The sequence below is a fragment of the Bos javanicus genome, chromosome 25 (assembly GCF_032452875.1).
Source record: "Bos javanicus breed banteng chromosome 25, ARS-OSU_banteng_1.0, whole genome shotgun sequence".
NCBI classification, from domain to species: domain Eukaryota; kingdom Metazoa; phylum Chordata; class Mammalia; order Artiodactyla; family Bovidae; genus Bos; species Bos javanicus.
This window is the reverse complement of record NC_083892.1, coordinates 9,166,200-9,188,009: the sequence shown is the minus strand read 5'-3', so window position 1 is coordinate 9,188,009 and position 21,810 is coordinate 9,166,200. Positions and strand designations below refer to the sequence as shown.

The window sequence follows — 21,810 nt, the reverse complement described above, 5'->3', positions numbered from 1 at the left end:
GCACATTCCCACCACAATAAAGCTGATAGCAGTAACTGAATACACTCAAAAGTGACTGTGAGCCACAAATGTATCCTATTAAAGACACACTAAGTATATCCCCAATCACAAAATGCCTGAAGCAATTCTTTTGCTGGGTGAAGCAAGGGTAAGATGAAATTAAAATGAGAGACAACAGTCTTATATGATTACAGTTAAACTATCTTACTTTTGTAAACCTTGCAAACACCAACTAAGGGAACACATTCCTGTGGTCCTTTTCAGGGCCTTTGGAAAAATCCCAAACTTCTTGCCTGGAAAATCCCATGGACGGAGGAGCCTGGTGGGCTGCAGTCCATGGGGTCGCTAAGAGTCGGACATGATTGAGCGACTTCACTTTCACTTTTCACTTTCATGCATTGGAGAAGGAAATGGCAACCCACTCCAGTGTTCTTGCCTGGAGAATCCCAGGGACGGGGGAACATGGTGGGCTGCCGTCTATGGGGTCGCACAGAGTCGGACACGACTGAAGCAACTTAGCAGCAGCAGCGAAAAGCTGTGAAAAATTTTGAGATAAAAATGCTTCTACATTTGATGCATAAAGACATGTATTGTATGGTTTCCCTGGTGGTCTAGTGGTAAAGAATCCACCTGACAATGCAGGAGACACAGGTTCAATCCCTGGATTGGGAAGTTACCCTGGAGAAGGGAATGGCAACCTACCCTAATATTCTTGCCTGGAAAAATCCCATGGACATAGCAACCTGGTAGGTTAGAGTCCATGAGGTCCCAAAGAGTCTGACATGATTGAGCATGCACACACGCACACCAGGAAGATCCCACATGCTGTGGAGCAAATAAGCCTCTGTGCCAGAACTACTAAGCCAGTGCTCTAGAGCCAGTGAGCCATAACTATTGAGCCCACACCACAGTTACTGAAGCCCACATACCTAGAGCCCATGTTCCACAAGAGAAGTCACCGCAATGAAAAGCCAATGCTTGCTGCAACTAAAGACTACACACGGCAGTGAAGACCCAGCGTGGTAAAAAAGAAACAAATTAAAAAAAAAAATACATGTAATATATAATGTATAACAACATTCTGAAGATACTGAGTATCTCTGATCCATCCACCATTTAACCAAATACAACTAGCAACTTGCATTTACCTATGTTTTCCATACCGTGCCCCTTCCCTCTTCTCTATCCTGAGGTAATCTGTAACCTGACTGTTGAGTTTATATATCTATTGTCTCTTACGAATTATAGTTTCATTACAAATGTCATGCAAAAACAATGAAGTTTGATTATACTTGTTTTTGAGCAAACTATAGTTTCCTAATACTTGTTTTTTCACTCATATTCTCCTAATTTATGCATGTGATTATATACAGCAATACTTCATACATTTTCATGATATTATAATAAAGCACTAGGTCAGTAAAACAAAATTTGTTTATTCAATTACCTATGAAGGATATTTGAGTCATTTCCATCTTTTTTGTTTTTCTTAATAACACTTTTGCTGTGAACATATTTGCTTCAAGGTGTATATCTGTAAGCATTTCTTGAGTGGGTTTGTTGGGTAGCTATAAGTTACACAAAATTTCAAGTTCTCAAGAAAGCCAACTTACCTTCCCAAGTAGTTGTACCAACTTACATCCCTGCAGGAGATGTGTACAAGTAACCATTATTCACATCCTCTTGAGCCCCTGGTATTGCTAGACCTAATTTTTATCAATCTACTTGGATATAGATGCGTATCTCACTGCCTTAGTTTGCATCTCACTAATTACTGGTATTTTTTCATGTTTACTGGTTATACCTGTTTCCCTGTCTGCAAAATTCCTAGTTATGATTTGCTCATTTTCTTCTACTGGGTTGTCTTATTTTTAAAGAGAACTCAATAAATTATGAATATACTATATATATATGAGAGGAGCTACCCCAGATCCGAGGTCAGGGGCAGAAGCTGGGAGGACCCCACGCCCGAAGGGTGGCGGCCAAGAGGAGTTACCCCACGTCTGAGGTCAGGGGCAGTGGCCGAGAGTGCCTGGCTGTGACAGCGCAGGAACAGCCAAGAGGAGCTACCCAAGTCCGAGGTCAGGGGTGGCGGCTGGGCAGAGCTACCCCACGTCCGAGGTTAGGGGCAGCAGCCAAGAGGAGTTACCCTGTGTCCGAGGCCAGGGGTGGCGGCTGAGAGGAGCTACCCAAGTCCGAGTTCAGGGGCTGCGACCAGGAGGAGCTACCCCACGTCCGAGGTCGGGGGCGGCCGGGAGGAGCTACCCCACACCCCCACGCCTGAGGCCAGGGGCGGTGGCCGGGAGGAGCAACCCCACATCCAAGGAGCGGTGGCAGAGCTATCCCACGTTGAAGGTCAGGAAGGCAGCGGTGAGGAGATACCCCTCGTCCAAGGTAAGGAGCGGCGGCTGTGCTTTGCTGGAGCAGCCGTGAAGAGATACTCCACGCCCAATGTAAGAGAAACCCGAGTAAGATGGTAGGCGTTTCAAGAGGGCATCAGAAGGCAGACACACTGAAACCATACTCACAGAAAAATAGTCAATCTAATCACACTAGGACCACAGCCATGTCTAACTCAATGAAACTGAGCCATGCCCATGGGGCCACCCAAGACGGGAGGGTCATGGTGGAGAGATCTGACAGAATGTGGTCCACTGGAGAAGGGAATGGCAAACCACTTCAGTATTCCTGCCTTGAGAACCTCATGAACAGTATGAAAAGGCAAAATGATAGGATACTGAAAGAGGAACTCCCCAGGTCAGTAGGTGCCCAATATGCTACTGGAGATCAGTGGAGAAATAACTCCAGAAAGAATGAAGGGATGGAGCCAAAGCAAAAACAATACCTAGCTGTGGATGTGACTGGTGATAGAAGCAAGGTCCAATGCTGTAAAGAGCAATATTGCATAGGAACCTGGAATGTCAGGTCCATGAATCAAGGCAAATTGGAAGTGGTCAAAAGAGATGGCAAGAGTGAATATCGACATTCTAGGAATCAGCGAACTAAAATGGACTGGAATGGGTGAATTTAACTCAGATGACCATTATATCTCACACACTAGTAATGCAATGCTCAAAATTCTCCAAGTCAGGCTTCAGCAATATGTGAACCATGAACTTCCTGATGTTCAAGCTGGTTTTAGAAAAGGCAGAGGAACCACAGATCAAATTGCCAACATCCACTGGATCATCAAAAAAGCAAGAGAGTTCCAGAAAAACATCTATTTCTGCTTTATTGACTATGCCAAAGCCTTTGACTGTGTGGATCACAATAAACTGTGGAAAATTCTGAAAGAGATGGGAGTACCAGACCATCTGACCTGTCTCTTGAGAAATTTGTATGCAGGTCAGGAAGCAACAGTTAGAACTGGACATGGAACAACAGACTGGTTCCAAATAGGAAAAGGAGTACGTCAAACTGTATATTGTCACCCTGTTTATTTAACTTCCATGCAGAGTACATCATGAGAAACACTGGGCTGGAAGAAGCACAAGCTGGAATCAAGATTGCTGGGAGAAAGATCAATAACCTCAGATATGCAGATGACACCACGCTTATGGCAGAAAGTGAAGAGGAACTAAAAAGCGTCTTGATGAAAGTGAAAGAGGAGAGTGAAAAAGTTGGGTTAAAGCTCAACATTCAGAAAATGAAGATCATGGCATCCGGTCCCATCACTTCATGGGAAACAGATGGGGAAACAGTGTCAGACTTTATTTTTCTGGGCTCCAAAATCACTGCAGATGGTGACTGCAGCCATGAAATTAAAAGACGCTTACTCCTTGGAAGGAAAGTTATGACCAACCTAGACTGCATATTCAAAAGCAGACACATTACTTTGCCAATAAAGGTCCGTCTAGTCAAGGTTACGGTTTTTCCTGTGGTCATGTATGGATGTGAGAGTTGGACTGTGAAGAAGGCTGAGGGCCAAAGAATTGATGCTTTTGAACTGTGGTGTTGGAGAAGGCCCTTGAGAGTCCCTTGGACTGCAAGGAGATCCAACCAGTCCATTCTGAAGGAGATCAGCCCTGGGATTTCTTTGGAAGGAATAATGCTAAAGCTGAAACTCCAGTACTTTGGCCATCTCATGCGAAGAGTTGACTCATTGGAAAAGACTCTGATGCTGGGAGGGATTGGGGGCAGGAGGAGAAGGGGACGACCGAGGACGAGATGGCTGGATGGCATCACTGACTCGATGGGTGTTGAGTCTGAGTGAACTCCAGGAGTTGGTGATGAACAGGGAGGCCTGACGTGCTGCGATTCATGGGGTTGCAAAGAGTCGGACACAACTGAGCCACTGAACTGAACTGAACTGAACTGATATGAGTTATGGGTATATTCTCTCATTCTGTGGTTTGTCTTTACTCCTAATTTTAACAGAGAAAAGATTTATCGACTACTTCCTTTCATGCTAAAATGTAATCTCTCTTCTTTGAGAACTTCTTCCCTACCCCATGTATATGTGTGAAATAGGGAGGCCTATTGGTGGTAGAGAAGCTTTCTGATTTAATTTATTGGAGAACATGGAGCTACACTATGGGCTGCACAATGATAAAAATATAAGAGGAATGCAGAACTCAAAATGAACATATAATTGGTATGATTTTTCACAGTGAATTACTTATAAAGTTTACCAAAAAAATACTTCATCATAACAGTCTGAAATGTGTAGTTGATAAAACTTTAGATACGTAGGAAAACCTCTGAATCAAAATGCTTAAGGGTACAAACAAAACTTTTAAAAGGCTCAGAAAAGTACAGCTGACACTTGGACAACATGTGTTTGAAACAAGTGGGTTCACTTACACTCAGATTTTTTTCACTGAATATATACTACTGTACTACTGGATTTATCCACAGTTGGTTGAGTCTGAGGATATGGAGTGCCAACTATAAAGTTATATGGTGATTTCTGACTGTGTGGAGAGTCAGTACCTCTAAACCCAAAGTTGTCAAGGCTCATCTGTACTGGTAACTGCCCACAACGTGAAGAAATGGCTTACATATTGTAGAGAGATTGAGAGAATGAAATTTGTTACTGGGAGCATAAAAAGCAATGCGTGAATGCATGTGTGCTAAGTTGCTTTAGTTGTGTTCAACTCTGTGTGGCACTATGGACTGCAACTGCCAGGTTCCTTTATCCATGGTATTCTCCAGGCAAGAATACTATGTTGCCATCCCTTCTCCAGGGGATCTTTCTAACCCAGGGATCGAATCTGCATCTCTGATGTCTCCTGCATAGGCAGGCAGGTTCTTTACCACTAGTGTCACCTGGGAAGCCCATAACTCAGTCTAACTGGGCAATACTGACATCACCATGCTGACTTTTCAACCACCTTGAATCCTTTGCTGAAAATAAGCCTGGAATGGGTTGCTGTGCCCGCCACCAGGGGATCTTCCCAACCCAAGGATTGAACGCAAGTCTCTTAAGTCTCCTGCATTGGCAAGTGCGTTCTTTACCAGTAGTGCCACCTGGACAATTGAGTCTGGCAGGCTACAGTCCATAGGGTCAAAAAGAGTCAGACATGACTGAAGCAACTTAGTACGCATGCTTAGTGTATGACAGACTACAAGAACAGTGTACATACCTTAATTTTAAAATACTTTACTCCCCAAAAATGCCAAAACAATTCCAATAGGAATATCAAAGGTCAATGATCATAGATTACCATAACAAATAAAATGATGAAAAGGCTTGAAATATAATAATAACCAAAATATGACAGACACCATTGGACAAAGGCTGTTAGATAAATGGTGCTCACAGAGTTGCTCAAGCAAGGATGCCACAACCCTTCAGTTTGTAGAAAACACAGTATCTGTGAAGCAATGATTAAGTGCAATAAAGCAAGGTATGCCTATAACTGTTTGAAAATATTCTGTTAATTTTAAACTTTAAAAACATAACCTAATTGCCCCTTTTATTCTATTTTATCTGACGATGTAATTCAGCTGAATATATTGCTTTCCATACCACCAAATTGTTTTAGATGTTCCTTACAAAATTTATTGAGAATATTTTAAACAAATGAATCTTTTAATAGGAGAATTTAATCCAATTTGTATTTATCATATTAATTAATCACACATTAATACTTTACATTTGGTTTTATGCCCTTAGATTTTTATAACTTGCTGCTGTTATGTTTTACATTTTCTTATTTATGTTATCTCCATGTCATTTTAGTGTGAAAACGTCCTATTTTTTAAGGTCTACATTTGCTTTCCATAGGTTTATACATGCTTAATAAAGATATGAGCCATGCTGTGCAGGGCCACCCAAGATGGACAGGTCATGGTGGAGAGTTGTGACAAAACGCAGTCCACTGGAGAAGGCAATGGCAAACCACTTCAGTATTCTTGTCTTGAGAACACCATGAACAGTATGAAAACACAAAAAGATATGACATGGGAAGATAAGCCCCCCAAGTCAATAGGTATCCAATATGCTACTAGGGGAGAGCAGAGAAATAGCTCCAGAAAGAATTAAGAGAATGGGCCAAACGAGAAAATGCTCAGTTGTGGATAGGTCTGGGTGGTGAAAGTAAAGTTCGATGCTGCAAAGAACAATACTGAATAGGAACCTAGAATGTTAGGTCCATCAGTTCAGTTCAGTTCAGTCGCTCAGTCGTGTCCGACTCTTTGTGACCCCATGAATCGCAGCATGCCAGGCCTCCCTGTCCATCACCAACTCCTGGAGTTCACTCAGACTCACGCCCATCGAGACAGTGATGCCATCCAGCCATCTCATCCTCTGTCGTCCCCTTCTCCTCCTGCCCCCAATCCCTCCCAGCATCAGAGTCTTTTCCAATGAGTCAACTCTTCACATGAGGTGGCCAAAGTACTGGAGTTTCAGCTTTAGCATCATTCCTTCCAAAGAAATCCCAGGGCTGATCTCCTTCAGAATGGACTGGTTGGATCTCCTTGCAGTCCAAGGGACTCTCAAGAGTCTTCTCCAACACCACAGTTCAAAAGCATCAATTCTTTGGCACTCAACTTTCTTCACAGTCCAACTCTCACATCCATACATGACCACTGGAAAAACCATAGCCTTGACTAGACGAACCTTTGTTGGCAAAGTAATGTCTCTGCTTTTGAATATGCTATCTAGGTTGGTCATAACTTTCCTTCCAAGGAGTAAGCGTCTTTTAATTTCATGGCTGCAGTCACCATCTGCAGTGATTTTGGAGGCCAGAAAAATAAAGTCTGACACTGTTTCCACTGTTTCCCCATTTATCTCCCATGCAGTGATAGGACCAGATGCCATGATCTTCGTTTTCTGTATGTTGAGCTTTAAGCCAATTTTTTCACTCTCCACTTTCACTTTCAGCAAGAGGCTTTTTAGTTCCTCTTCACTTTCTGCCATAAGGGTGGTGTCATCTACATGTCTGAGGTTATTGATATTTCTCCCGGCAATCTTGATTCCAGCTTGTGCTTCTTCCAGCCCAGTGTTTCTCATGATGTACTCTGCATAGAAGTTAAATAAGCAGGGTGACAATATACAGCCTTGATGTACTCTTTTTCCTATTTGAAACCAGTCTGTTGTTCCATGTCCAGTTCTAACTATTGCTTCCTGACCTGCATATAGGTTTCTCAAGAGGCAGGTCAGGTGGTCTGGTATTCCCATCTCTTTCAGAATTTTCCACAGTTTATTGTGATCCACACAGTCAAAGGCTTTGGCATAGTCAATAAAGCAGAAATAGATGTTTTTCTGGAACTCTCTTGCTTTTTCCATGATCCAGTGGATGTTGGCAATTTGATCTCTGGTTCCTCTGCCTTTTCTAAAACCAGCTTGAACATCTGGAAGTTCACGGTTCACGTATTGCTAAAGCCTGGCTTGGAGAATTTTGAGCATTACTTTACTAGCATGTGAGATGAGTGCAATTGTGCGGTAGCTTGAGCATTCTTTGACATTGCCTTTCTTTGGGATTGGAATGAAAACTGACCTTTTCCAGTCCTGTGGCCACTGGTGAGTTTTCCAAATTTGCTGGCATATTGAGCGCAGCACTTTCACAGCATCATCTTTCAGGATCTGAAATAGCTCCACTGGAATTCTATCACCTCCACTAGCTTTGTTTGTAGTGATGCTTTCTAAGGCCCACTTGACTTCACATTCCAGGATGTCTGGCTCTAGGTGAGTGATCATACCATTGTGATTATCTTGAATCAAGGTAAATTAAATGGGGTCAAGCAGGAAATGGCAAGAGTGAATATCAACATCTTAGGAATTAGTTAGCTAAAATGGACAGGAATGGGCAAATTCAATTCAGATGACTTACATCTACTACTGTGGTAGATGATAGATACTGCAAGAATCCCTTAGAAAAAAATGGAGTAGCCCTCGTAGTCAACCAAAGACTTCAAAATGCAGTTCTTGGGTGCAATCTCAAAAACAACAGAATGATCTCACTATGTTTCCAAGGCAAACGATTCAATGTAACAGTAATCCAAGTCTATGCTCCAACCACTAATGCCAAAGAAACGGAAGTCAAACAGTTCTATGAATACCTACAAGACCTAGAAGTAACACCAAAAATAGATGTCTTTTTTATAAGGGACTGGAATGCAAAAGCAGGAAGTCAAGAGATACCTGAAGTAACAGGCAAGTTTGGCCTTGGAGTACAAAAGGAAGCAGGGCAAAGGCTAACAGAGTTTTGCCAAGAGAACACAATGGTCAGAGCAAACCCCCTCTTCCACCAACACAAGACAGCACTCTTCACATGGACATCACCAGATGGTCAATATTGACATCACACTGATTATATTTTTTGTAGCTGAAGATGGAGAAGCTCCTTACAATCAGCAGAAAAGACCTGGAGCTGCTTGTGGCTCAAATCATGAACTCCTTATTGCAAAATTCAGGCTTAAATTGAAGAAAGTAGGGAAAACCACTAAGATGATTCAGGTATGACATAAATCAAATCCCTTATGCTTATGCAGCAGAGATGACGAATAAATTAAAGGAATTCAATCTGGTAGAGTGCCTGAAGAACTATGGATAGTGGTTCACAACACTGTACAGGAGACAGGTATCAAAAACATCCCCCCAAAAAAAGAAATTTAAGAAGGCAAAACGGTTGTCTCAGGAGACCTTACAAATAGCTGAGAAAACAAGAGAAGCAAAAGGCAAAGGAGAAAGGGAAAGATATACTCAAATGAATGCAGAGTGCCAGAGAATAGCAAGGAGAGATAAGAAAGCCTTCCTAAGTTATCAACACAAAGAAACAGAGTAAAATAACAGAATGGGAAAGAACAGAGATTTCTTCAAGAAAATTGGAGATAGCAAGGGAACATTTCATGCAAAAATGGACACAGTAAAGGACAGAAAGGGCAAGGGACTAACAGAAACAGAACATATTAAGAAGTGGCAAGAATACACAGAACTATTAAAAAAAGGTCTTAATGACTGTTGGGAGGCACAGTGCAAAACAGCCTTGAAGGAGAAGATCCTTGGGAAAATGGTGAGGGGCCAGAAGTACCCAGGCATTGTGTACTGATAGTTGAAAAACATTTCCTGCCTTTGGCTATGCTCGGCGCCAAGATTTAATGATTATACACTAAAGACGTTGCTTGAGAAAAATGGGTCATGGGATAAACACATGGGTCATTAAGAACGCGCTGGTCCTTGAAATATCTTTTACTGATTATATCTTAACTTTGTACGTGGTCTGCTCGCCGTATGCTCTGAGCTCTTTGTTCCTTGCTCCTATAAAAAGGCTTGACTGCAGAAATAAAATTGTCAGTCCTTGCAGAGACTGTCCGAGTGTTGTTCTTTCAGGCTTGCCGTTTCCAAGTTCCGGGAAGAGAATTCCCACAATGACCCAGATAACCATGTGATGGGCTCATTCATCCAGAACCAGACATCCTGGAGTATGAAGTCAAGTGGGCCTTAGGAAGCATCACTACAAAAAAAGCTAGTGGAAGTGATGAATTCCTGCTGAGCTATTTCTAACCCTAAAAGACGAAGCTGTTGCAGTGCTGCACTCAATATGCCAGCAAATTTGGAAAACTTAGCAATGGCCACAGGGCTGGAAAAGGTCAGTTTTCATTCCAATCCTAAAGAAAGGCAATGCCAAAGAATATTCAAACTACCATACAATTTTGCTCATTTCACAGGATAGTAAGATACTTAAGCTCAAAATCCTTCAAGTTAGACTTCAACAGTACATGAACTGAGAACTCCTAGATGTTCAAGCTGGGTTTAGAAAAGGCAGAGGAACCAGAGATCAAATTGCCAACATCTGTTGGATCATAGAAAAAGAGAATTCCAGAAAAATATCTAATTCTGCTTCACTGACTACTCTAAAGCTTTTGACTCTATGGATCAAAACCTGTGGAAAACTTTTTGAGAGATGGCAATACCAGACCACCTTACTTGCCTCTTGAGAAACCTGTATGCAAGTCAAAAAGCAATAGTTAGAACCAGATATGGAACAACAGACTAGCTCAAAATTGGCAAAAGAGAACAAAAATGCTGTATATTGTCATCCTGTTTATTTAACTTATATGCAGAGTATATCATGCAAAATGCAGGGCTAGATGAATCACAAGCTGAAATCAAGATTGCCAGGAGAAACATTAACAACCTCAGATATGCAGATATCATCCTAATGGCAGAAAGCGAACAGGAACTAAAAAGGCTCTTGATGAAGATGAAAAGAGGAGAATGAAGAAGCTGTTTAAAACTCAACATTCAAAAAACTAAGATCATGGCATCCGGTCCCATCACTTCATGGCAAATAGATAGAGGAGAAAGTGACAGATTTTTCCTGGGCTCCAAAATCACTGCTGACAGTGACTGCAGTCACAAAATTAAAAGATGCTTATTCCTTGGAAGAAAAGTTATGACAAACCTAGACAGCGTACTAAAAAGTAGAGACATCACTTTGCCGACAAAGATCCATATGGTCAAAGCTATGGTTTCTGCAGTAGTCATGTACAGATGTGAGAGCTGAACCATGACAATAAAGAAGGCTGAGCACCGAAGAAAAACATGCTTTCCTGGTATAAATCTCACATGGTCATGACACTGATGGATTCAAATTGCTAGCATTTTGTTGACAATCTTTGCACCATATTGCTCTGTAGTTTTCTTGTAATCTCTTTTTGTTATCAGGATAATACTGGCCTGCGTTCCTCTTTTATTTGTTGGAAAAATTTGTAAAAAATTGGTATCTTTAAACGTTTGTTAGAATTCAACAGTAAAACCATTTGATAATGGCTTTTTGTGTTTTAATTCAATCTCTTTTCAGATTTTCTATTTCTTCTTGCATCAGTTTTGTTCATTTGAGTCTTCCTAAGAATTTGTCCAATTTATTAATTAATTGGTATATAAGTGCATCATTCTATAGTAGTCTCTTACAATCTTTTTAACTTCTATAAGATCAGTAGTAATACACCCTTTCATTCCATATTTTAGTAATTTGAATCTTTTTCATGGTCACTCTAGGTAAAGGTTTGTCAATTTGGTTTATCTTTTTGAAAACAACTTTTGGATTTTCTTAATTTTACTTGTTTCTTCCTTGATTTTATTAATAATTTCCACTCTAATTTTTTTTTTATTTTTAAACTTTACAATATTGTATTAGTTTTGCCAAATACCGAAATGAATCTGCCACAGGTATACCCGCGTTCCCCATCCTGAACCCTCCTCCTTCCTCCCTCCCCTCCCCTCCCTCTGGGTCGTCCCAGTGCACCAGCCCCAAGCATCCAGTACCGTGCATCGAACCTGGACTGGCGACTCGTTTCATACATGATATTATACATGTTTCAATGCTATTCTCCCAAATCTCCCCACCCTCTCCCTCTCCCACAGAGTCCATAAGACTGATCTATACATCGGTGTCTCTTTTGCAGTCTCGTACACAGGGTTATTGTTAACCATCTTTCTAAATTCATTCTATTTAGGTTTAGTTTCTTCTTTTTGTATTAAAGTTAAAAGTTAGTTTGTTGAAGTCTTAAAAAAAATGTGGGCATTTATCACTACAAATTTCCTGAGAAACTATTTGCATCTGAAATGTTTTGTTGTCTTCTCTTTAATGTCAAAGTATTTTCTAACTTCTCTCATGATTTTTTCTTTGACCTACTAGTTATTAATATTTAGGAAACTGTTGCTTAATTTCCTCATAGCTGTGAATTTCTCAAATTTATTCTGCTTCTTCAATTCTAATTTCATTCCACTGTGATCAGAGAACATACTTTGTTGTGATTTCAGTCCTTTAAAATGTGCTGAAGTTGTTTTACAGCTTAACATAATATCTACATTGGAAATTTTTCTATGTACGTTTGAGAAGAATATATTCTGCTTTCATTTGGCTGAATGTTCAAAAGATGCTTCTTCAGGCTAGTTGGTCCACAGAATTACTCAAGTCTTTTCTAACTGATCTGTTACTTATAAAGTGTTTTAGTCTCTAACCATTATTGTTGAATTTTCTATTTCTCCATTCTTGTCAGTATTCACTCCACCTATTTTAGTGTTGTTCTTAGTTGCATATTTTTCTCATTGTTTTAACTACCTATGAGACTGCAACTTTTATTATAAAATGTCCCTTTCTACATCTAATCTTGAAAGACTATTTTGTTTTAAACTAGTATACCTAGATTCCTTATGATTGCTATTCACATGGCTTCTTAAAATCCTTTACTTTCAACATAATTGTATCTTTCAATCTAAGTGTGTCTCCTATAGATAGCATATACTTGGATGTTATGTTTCATTCAGTCTGACAATCTGGTATTTGAATTGTCTAATCCATTCACACCTGATATTGATATAATTGGATTTATGGCTGCCATTTTACTTTTTGTTTTATATGTCTCACATCTGTTGTTCCTCTATTCCTTTACTGCCATATTCATTTTTTAATGCTTTGTACGTGGCATCATTTTAAATTTCATTTTTTTCTGCCTCATATCACAGAGAAATATGATTGCCATCTCTAATTCATTAAACTCACTTCAGTTCAGTTCAGTCACTCAGACACGTCCTACTCTTTGTGACCCCATGAACTGCAGCACGCCAGGCCTCCCTGTCCATCACCAACTCCCGGAGTTCACCCAAACTCACGTCCATTGAGTCAGTGATGCCATCCAGCCATCACATCCTCTGTCGTCCCCTTCTCCTCCTGCCCCCAATCCCTCCCAGCATCAGAGTCTTTTCCAATGAGTCAACTCTTCACATGAGGTGGCCAAAGTACTGGAGTTTCAGCTTCAGCATCATTCCTTCCAAAGAAATCCCAGGGCTGATCTCCTTCAGAATGGACTAGTTGGATCTCCTTGCAGTCCAAGGGACTCTCAAGAGTCTTCTCCAACACCACAGTTCAAAAGCATCAATTCTTCGGCACTCAGCTTTCTTCACAGTTCAACTCTCACATCCATACATGACCACTGGAAAAACCACAGCCTTAACTAGACGGACCTTTGTTGGCAAAGTAATGTCTCTGTTTTTGAATATGCTATCTAGGTTGGTCATAACTTCCCAAGGAGTAAGCGTCTTTTAATTTCATGGCTGCAATCACCATCTGCAGTGATTTTGGAGCCCAAAAAATAAAGTTGGACACTGTTTCCACTGTTTCTCCATCTATTTCCCATAAAGTGATGGGACCAGATGTCATGATCTTCGTTTTCTGAATGTTGAGCTTTAAGCCAACTTTTTCACTCTCCACTTTCACTTTCATCAAGAGGCTTTTTAGTCCCTCTTCACTTTCTGCCATGAGGGTGGTGTCATCTGCGTATCTGAGGTTGTTATTTCTCCCGGCAATCTTGATTCCAGCTTGTGCTTCTTCCAGCCCAGTGTTTCTCATGATGTACTCTGCATAGAAGTTAAATAAGCAGGGTGACAATATACAGCCTTGACATACTCCTTTTCCTATTTGGAACCAGTTTGTTGTTCCATGTCCAGTTCTAACTGTTGCTTCCTGACCTGCTCATAGGTTTCTCAAGAGGCAGGTCTGGTGGTCTGGTATTCCCATCTCTTTCAGAATTTTCCACAGTTTATTGTGATGCACACAGTCAAAGGCTTTGGCATAGTCAATAAAGCAGAAATAGATGTTTTTTTCTGGAACTCTCTTCCTTTTTCCATGATCCAGTGGACGCTGGCAATTTGATCTCTGGTTCCTCTGCCTTTCCTAAAACCAGCTTGAACATCTGAAGTTCATGGTTCACGTATTGCTGAAGCCTGGCTTGGAGAATTTTGAGCATTACTTTACTAGCATGTGAGATGAGTGCAATTGTGCGGTAGCTTGAGCATTCTTTGGCACTGCCTTTCTTTGGGATTGGAATGAAAACCGACCTTTCCCAGTCCTGTGGCCACTGGTGAGTTTTCCAAATTTGCTGGCATATTGAGTGCAGCACTTTCACAGCATCATCTTTCAGGATTTGAAATAGCTCCACTGGAATTCCATCACCTCCACTAGCTTTGTTCGTAGTGATGCTTTCTAAGGCCCATTTGACTTCACGTTCCAGGATGTCTGGCTCTAGGTGAGTGATCACACCATTGTGATTATCTGGGTCATGAAGATCTTTTTTGTAGTTCTTCTGTGTATTCTTGCCACCTCTTCTTAATATCTTCTGCTTCTGTTAGGTCCATACCATTTCTGTCCTTTATCGAGCCCATCTTTGCATGAAATGTTCCCTTGGTATCTCTAATTTTCTTGAAGAGATCTCTCATCTTTCCCATTCTGTTGTTTTCCTCTATTTCTTTGCATTGATCGCTGAGGAAGGCTTTCTTATCTCTTCTTGCTATTCTTTGGAACTCTGCATTCAGATGCTTATATCTTTCCTTTTCTCCTTTGCTTTTCGCTTCTCTTCTTTTCACAGCTATTTGTAAGGCCTCCCCAGACAGCCGTTTTGCTTTTTTGCATTTCTTTTCCATGGGGATGGTCTTGATCCCTATCTCCTGTACAATGTCACAACCTCCGTCCATAGTTCATCAGGCACTCTATCAGATCTAGTCCCTTAAATCTATTTCTCACTTCCACTGTATAATCATAAGGAACTCACTTATTAAACCTAATAAATTCTTTTGAACTTCCTGCTGCTGCTGCCAAGTTGCTTCAGTCGTGTTCGGCTCTGTGCGGCCCCATATACGGCAGGCTACCAGGCTCCCCCATCCCTGGGATTCTCCAGGCAAGAGTACTGGAGTGGGTTGCCATTGCCTTCTCCTCTGAACTTCCTATATTTTTACTAATTATTATTTTCTTACTGCATTAGTTAAAACCTACAGTGGTCACGTATGAATGTGAGAGTTGGACTGTGAAGAAAGCTGAGTGCCGAAGAATTGATGCTTTTGAACTGTGGTGTTGGAGAAGACTCTTTAAGAGTCCCTTTGACTGCAAGGAGATCCTGCCAGTCCATTCTGAAGGAAATCAGCCCTGGGTTTTCTTTGGAAGGAATGATGCTGAAGCTGAAACTCCAGTACTTTGGCCACCTCATGTGAAGAGTTGACCCATTGGAAAAGACTCTGATGCTGGGAGGGATTGGGAGCAGGAGGAGAAGGGGATGACAGAGGATGAGATGGCTGGATGGCATTACTGACTTGATGTACGTGAGTCTGAGTGAACTCCGGGAGTTGGTGATGGACAGGGAGGCCTGGCGTGCTGCGATTCATGGGGTCGCAAGGAGTCAGACATGACTGAGTGAACTGAACTGAACAGTATGCTATGAATAGGTATGCTGTTAATGGGTATCGGTCTCTCATCATCAATCCTGAAGAGGGTATGTGGTTTCACTAACACCATTAAATATAAAATATCCTTCTATTCCCAGAAGATTTTATCATTAATGTATTTTTGATTTTATCCTTTTCATATGTTTAGATGATCATATAACCTCATTTTCCCAATTTGTATCATATTGGTTGAGCTCTCAAAATATTAAACCTAGATTATTCCTGAAATAAATCTCAGTCAGTCATATGTCCTTTTTAAAAAAAATTGCTTCATGTTCCTGTATTCAACTTGGTAACATTTTGTTTAGGAATTTGTATCAATATTACAAGAATGATGAGTCATCAGGTTTTAAAATCAAAGTTATTCAGGATTCATATAAAAACTGTTAAAGTCTTTTTTTTTTTTTTAAATTCTGATGAGTTTGTCTTTGCAAGTAGTATTACTCCTTCCTTAAATTTTAGAAATAATTCATCATAATGCCATCTGGGCTTGGAGTTAAGTTTGTGATAAAGGTTTTAAATTATGAATGAATTTTTTAAAATACAGGATCATCCCTATTTTGCCTTTCTCTGTTAATTTTGTTTCTCCATACTTCAAAACTTAACAGAATTCCTGGTTTATAAGGTTCTTCATAATATCCTCTAATTACACTTGTAATGTAATCAAGATCTGTAGTGATGTCTCTTTTATTCTTGATATAAGGGATGTGTTTTTTTCCTTTTCTTGGTCACTAGACTTTTATCCATTTAATCAATAATCTCATAGCACTGACTTCTAGTTTTCTATTACATGTAGTGCTCTAAACATTTCATCATTTCCTGTTAGTTTTATGATTCAAGTTTTTCTTTTTTCTGGGCTGAGTCTTGTTGGTGCATCGTAGGCTTTCTCTAGTTGTGGTGGGCTGTCTTGTTGTGGAGCACAGGCTCTAGGGCTCAAGAGTTTCAGAATTTGTGGCAAGTATGCTCAGTAGTTGTAGCTCATGGGATCTAGGCTAGTAGTTCTGGTGCATGGGCCTAGTTGCCTCATGGCATGTGGATTTTCTGGACCAGGGATTGAACCTGTGTACCCTGCACTGGCAGGAGGATTTCAAGCCACTGGACCACCAGGGATGCCCAATGATTCAGTTTTCTTCAGGTCTGATTTTCTTCTAGATTAAGACGAAAATTTAGATCTTTTAATTTTCAGTCACATTCCCTTTTTCATTTTTTTCTTTTGCATTTAAAGCTACAAAATTTCCTAAGCTCTACCTTAGTTGAGTCTCATAAATTCCAATAAACCCTCTTGATTCTCATTTGAAATACTTTCTAATTTCCATTGTAATTCCTTCTGTGGAGGTAAATAATGATCTGTCCATTATTTAGAAATACATTAATTCCCAGGGAATTGCAGATTTCTAAGTTGCATTTTTGTTGTTGAAGGTTAGCTTCTTTTAATTCCACTGTAATTAGAGAATCTTCTGAATAATTTCAATCCTGTAATATTTGTTGAGGCTATTTTCATGGCTAATTTTTCCGAAAGGTCCACCTGTATCTGAGTAGAACACGTATTCCAACATTGCTGGGTGCAGTGTTATTCTATGTCGATGTCAACCAGTTCAAATTTCTTTGCTGTGTTGTCCATATTCTTCCAGCTATTAAGAGTGTTTTCAGAGTGGTCTACTACTGTTGTCAATTTGTCTATTTCTTTCAGTTAAATCACTCACTCCACCTTATAAAGTTTAAAGGTATGGGTACATAAGGATTGCATTTATTTTCTGTACTTCTGGTGGTGGATTGGTTTTCTTCATTACAAAATATCTCTCACTTGGGTTGCTTCTTGTTGAAATTCTACCTTAATATATTATCAATACTAAATAAAGCACAATTGTTACATTTTATATTTAAATTATCAAAATGAATCTAAGATAGGTTGTATAACTTTAAAAAAGTTTAAAAACACACACATACTCACACAGTTCAGGAGCCAGTATTTAAATCAAGGATCTTGAGATTCAAAGAAATCTCCTATCACAAGTAAAAATCAGATACTATGATGTGACAAGGTTACTGTTAAGGGATATACAGTGATCAAGAAAATGACAAAACATGACCAACTTGTGTCAGGTCTTACAATGAGCATGAATATTATTACTACTCTAACTGTGGTCCACGGACCAGCAGCATTAACATCTAATAGGTGCTAGGAGAATTTTGCTTTTACTTAAAAATTTTCTTTATCAATGTAATAGCATAAAATTAAGCAGTATATAAAATGTTCACAATGAAACAGCTGGTTGTCAATACTCACTCCCTATGGCAATCACTTTTAATATAACTTTTTTTAAAAATTAATCTCAGTATTTTAAAATACGCTCACTTGTATTTCACTTGAGTTACAAATTTTTATTTGTATAGGACCACTATCATGGTCCTATACTTACAGATGAGAATTTACCTCTTTTCTATACCTATACACTTTTTTCATCACATATAATTAAATCAATACTTGAGTTGTTACAAGCAAGTAACCAGAGAATCATGATTGCATTATCTTCTTTGTATTTCCTTTTCCCTAAAGCTATCAAATTTTATCTCCAAATTTCCTACAAATTTAGCCTTCACTTTTTTTCGAACTCATCAAAACTGCCATATACCAACATTCTCCCTTATTCTCCACTCGCTTTTAGGTCATGTTTAAAGATCATTTCTTCAGCAAACATCTTTCCCTAAGAGAACTACTTCTTCATCTGAATTTCCCATTAGAAATATATATTTTAGTCATGATCTTTGTGGGCTGAGATGTGTCTTATTTTTAAATTCTCAGCGAGATGCTTTTCATGTAGAAGCTTTATTTAATGCTGCTACTTTTTCCTTAATAAAAAGGACAAGAACAGACCTCAGTAACTTTGGCAGTAACTATACCATAAGCAGCACTATACACCGTAGAACCTCAAACATACACTAATGGTACCACTTTTAACAGATACTATAATACCTCTACATAGTTTTCTATATACAAACCCCTTATACCTCTAGAAATTTAATGAGAAGTTCAAATTTTCACATTATATTCAATTATATACCCAATTGAGAGAGTTATGGTTACTTCCCTCTAGATATGGCCTGACTACAAGCTTTCTGTCCTACTTAGATCGATAAAGCTAAAAAGGGATACAAAGTTACTTGACTCTATAGTAAAGCATTTGAAAGGTATGGGTTGAGGTTTAATTAAGCCTCAGAGAATAGAATAAGTATTTAAATGATGTAAGAATATGAGACAGAATAAGATAGAATATGGTTATTTGTATTTTATATGTAATAATCTCATTTAACTTAATGAGAATACTCTTGTGCATTTAAAATCAAAGTATATTTTTATTTTTAACAACTATGTTATTTAAATTTGATTACATCAAATGAAATACATCTGTACACACCCACTATAACAGAACTACATGATATGCACAGGCAACAATGCAGGGATCATGCAATATTTTCAGACCAGAATTCAAGATTCTATGTAGCAAGTAAATACAGTAGAATTGAAGGTTGAGGTGAAGTACAAGAGTCAATAAGGAAAGCAGAGCAGAAAACTCAAGATGTACCTAGATACACCAGTTCTTAAAGGATGCAAATCATTTCCAATAACAAACTGTTCATGCATTTCTGTTGAGGTAGAAGTCAATCTTAGGATGTAGTCTGTAAAAATCTGCAGATAAGACTGAGAGTTAAGTAGATTAATTTGCTTATGGTCAGACTCAACATTTTCAAAAATGTATTGATAGATGAACAAACTAAGACATACTTCACGAGAGCTGAATTCAGTGTAATTAGTCCTTCAGTCAGACGCTTCATTTTTGTTTTTTCAATAGCTTTCCTGTGACATAAATTATCTTGAATGTTCTTCCCCATTTGTTTGGCAAATACTTATGTCGTCGATCATTTTACTGGCTATAAGTAAATATATGACAAAATCATCATGAAGAGAGTATTAAATCCCAATGTAGTATAACAGCCCGATTAAATGGATTTCACATAATTCTTCTACTTTTTAACATTTTGTTTCTAATGAATTATTCTGTACGATCATCTTTTCCTAGGTCTTGACCATACTCAAGTCTTTAGAGCAGTGAATACTAGCTCTTCACAAAAGAAGCAACACGTGCTGGCTTACAATGTTGGAAATTTCATCTTCAACATAGCAGTTTTCCAAGCACAGTGAGGTTTTAGAGAGAAAAAGCAAAATAACTGCTTCCTCTGTACAGAACACATTCTTGAACTTTGCCAAAAAGGAGAAAGTAGGTGGGAGAGGGGCGTTTGGAGAAAGTAGGGGGGCGGGGGGGGGGGGGGGCGAGAAGCAGGATATGGTCTTTTTTTTTTTTTTAATTTACTTAAAAATAAACTGTGTTAAAGAACCACGCCTGCTGGTACACGGCTTTCATCCTTCAATCACAGCATCCCTACATGGATGAGCTCCACAGGTGTACGTCACACGTTTGTGCTCCAGGTGCTTTAATTTAAAAAGGCATTTGGGCATCAAATGTTCTAGTGCCTTCGAACAACATACATCAAGGAAAGCCTCCCCGCCGCCAGGACAAGAACACAACTTCTGGCCCCTGGTTTCTTCAGATAAATTATAACTAAAACAACTCCTGGAAATGTGGCAACGGAATCCCAAAGATGGGGAGGGGAACTACATTTTCTCCGTCAGTTTCTAAAAGTGGTCCCGTCAGGTCCCAAGCTTGTACTTACTCGCCGAGTACCAAACCCTGAGGGGACGTGCCTCTGCGACCCCGACTTGCACACGCGGCCGCCCGCCACTCCCGCTTCGCTAGCCGCCCACTCCGACAGCTGGAGGAGACACGTCCTCTCGCCCTTCGCCGGCGTTTACCCAGCCAGGTCGGCGCTCTAGCTATTCCATAGACTCCTTGGAGTCAACCCCGCCACAACCGCCCAGCTCGCGCGGGGCTCCGAGGCTTCCGGGGACCGGCCCTCAGGGAGGCACGCGGCGCCGGAGAAACTGCCGTCCCGGCCAACCGCCGCTCGCGCGGGGCTCTCGCCCGGTTCCAACGTACCTAGAGCGGCGCCGCGCTGGCCGCTTCTGCACAAACTCTACCTCCGGGGACTGCAACCGCCGAGCACAATAACGCTCTTCAGGAAAGCGGCCGAGGTAAGTCTGTCTGCGCCCACCTCCGACGGACTTCCGGCCAATGGCGGAGCGAACTTGCGGCAGCCCAGCCAATCAGAGGCGACCTGGTGGAAGGGGCCGGTAAGTGGAAGTCGGCTGAGGGGTGCAGAGAGTTCGCCTTCAGGCAAGCGACTTTCTGTCAGCGTGTTGCGTCACTCGCGAGTCCCGCGACTAGCCTCCTGAGCCAGGCCTTGCATTTGAGTGACTGAAAGTTTTCCGAAAATTACTTTTTACAAAAACAGGCGGCTCGTCTGCAGGCATTTAAAGTTTTAAAATACTTAAATAAAATTCTGTAGATCTCAATTTCGGTTTTTTTGACAACTTAAATTTTGTGACACAGGCCAGTGGTCATATTTTCTTGCGTTGCCTAAACGGATTTGCCACGCTAGGCCGCGTCAAACGTCAAGAGACCTACTCCGCTGCCGATAACCTCTTTTTTAGCGATTAAAGTGAATTATCTAATTAAGCACCCTCGATCTAGTTTAAGGCCTCCTCATCACGGAGGACAGAGCTGCTTATTTGTACTAGTAACTACTGGCTACGAGAAAAAAGAGAAAAAATTGGACGATCTAGAAATAGATTATTCATAGAAATAGGTACTGTAATCCAGTTGGTTCCCAAAAATGTGATCCAGGGATCCCTGGAGGTCTATAAGGTCAAAGCTATTTTCTTAACAATAGGAAGATGTTATTGGCCTTTTTTATTCACATAATCTCAAGAAGTTAAATCGAATTTTCCAGAAGCTTCTAGAAAATTAACAAGTCTTTTGCTACAAGTTGAATGCAGAAACGGATATAAGAATCCAGCTGTTTTATGTCAAACACTAGGGAAACTGGAAAAAATGTAAAATATTGCCATCCTTTGCACAGTTATTTTTTGCTTCATAAAATAATTTTTCTTCCGTTTTACTGAGATATAACTGACATACAGCCTTGTATAAATTTAAGGTGTACAACATTACGATTTGACTTACCTAGAG

General features: G+C 40.2%; 1 protein-coding gene across 9 annotated transcripts in view; it reads right to left on the bottom strand.

Annotated features, from left to right (window-relative positions):
* ATF7IP2 (activating transcription factor 7 interacting protein 2) overlaps positions 1–20,851 on the bottom strand; it is a 76,075-nt gene extending 55,224 nt beyond the window's left edge. For 2 of the 9 annotated variants that reach the window (XM_061401113.1, XM_061401114.1), the window contains exon 1: positions 20,719–20,825. The gene's annotated coding sequence lies outside the window, so the exon portion shown is untranslated. Of the gene's footprint in view, positions 1–19,248; positions 19,365–19,448; positions 19,595–20,395; positions 20,640–20,718 lie in introns of those variants that run through there. The other 7 variants (XM_061401108.1, XM_061401107.1, XM_061401111.1 and 4 more) reach the window with 7 other exon arrangements.
* Positions 20,852–21,810: the final 959 nt, after the last annotated feature.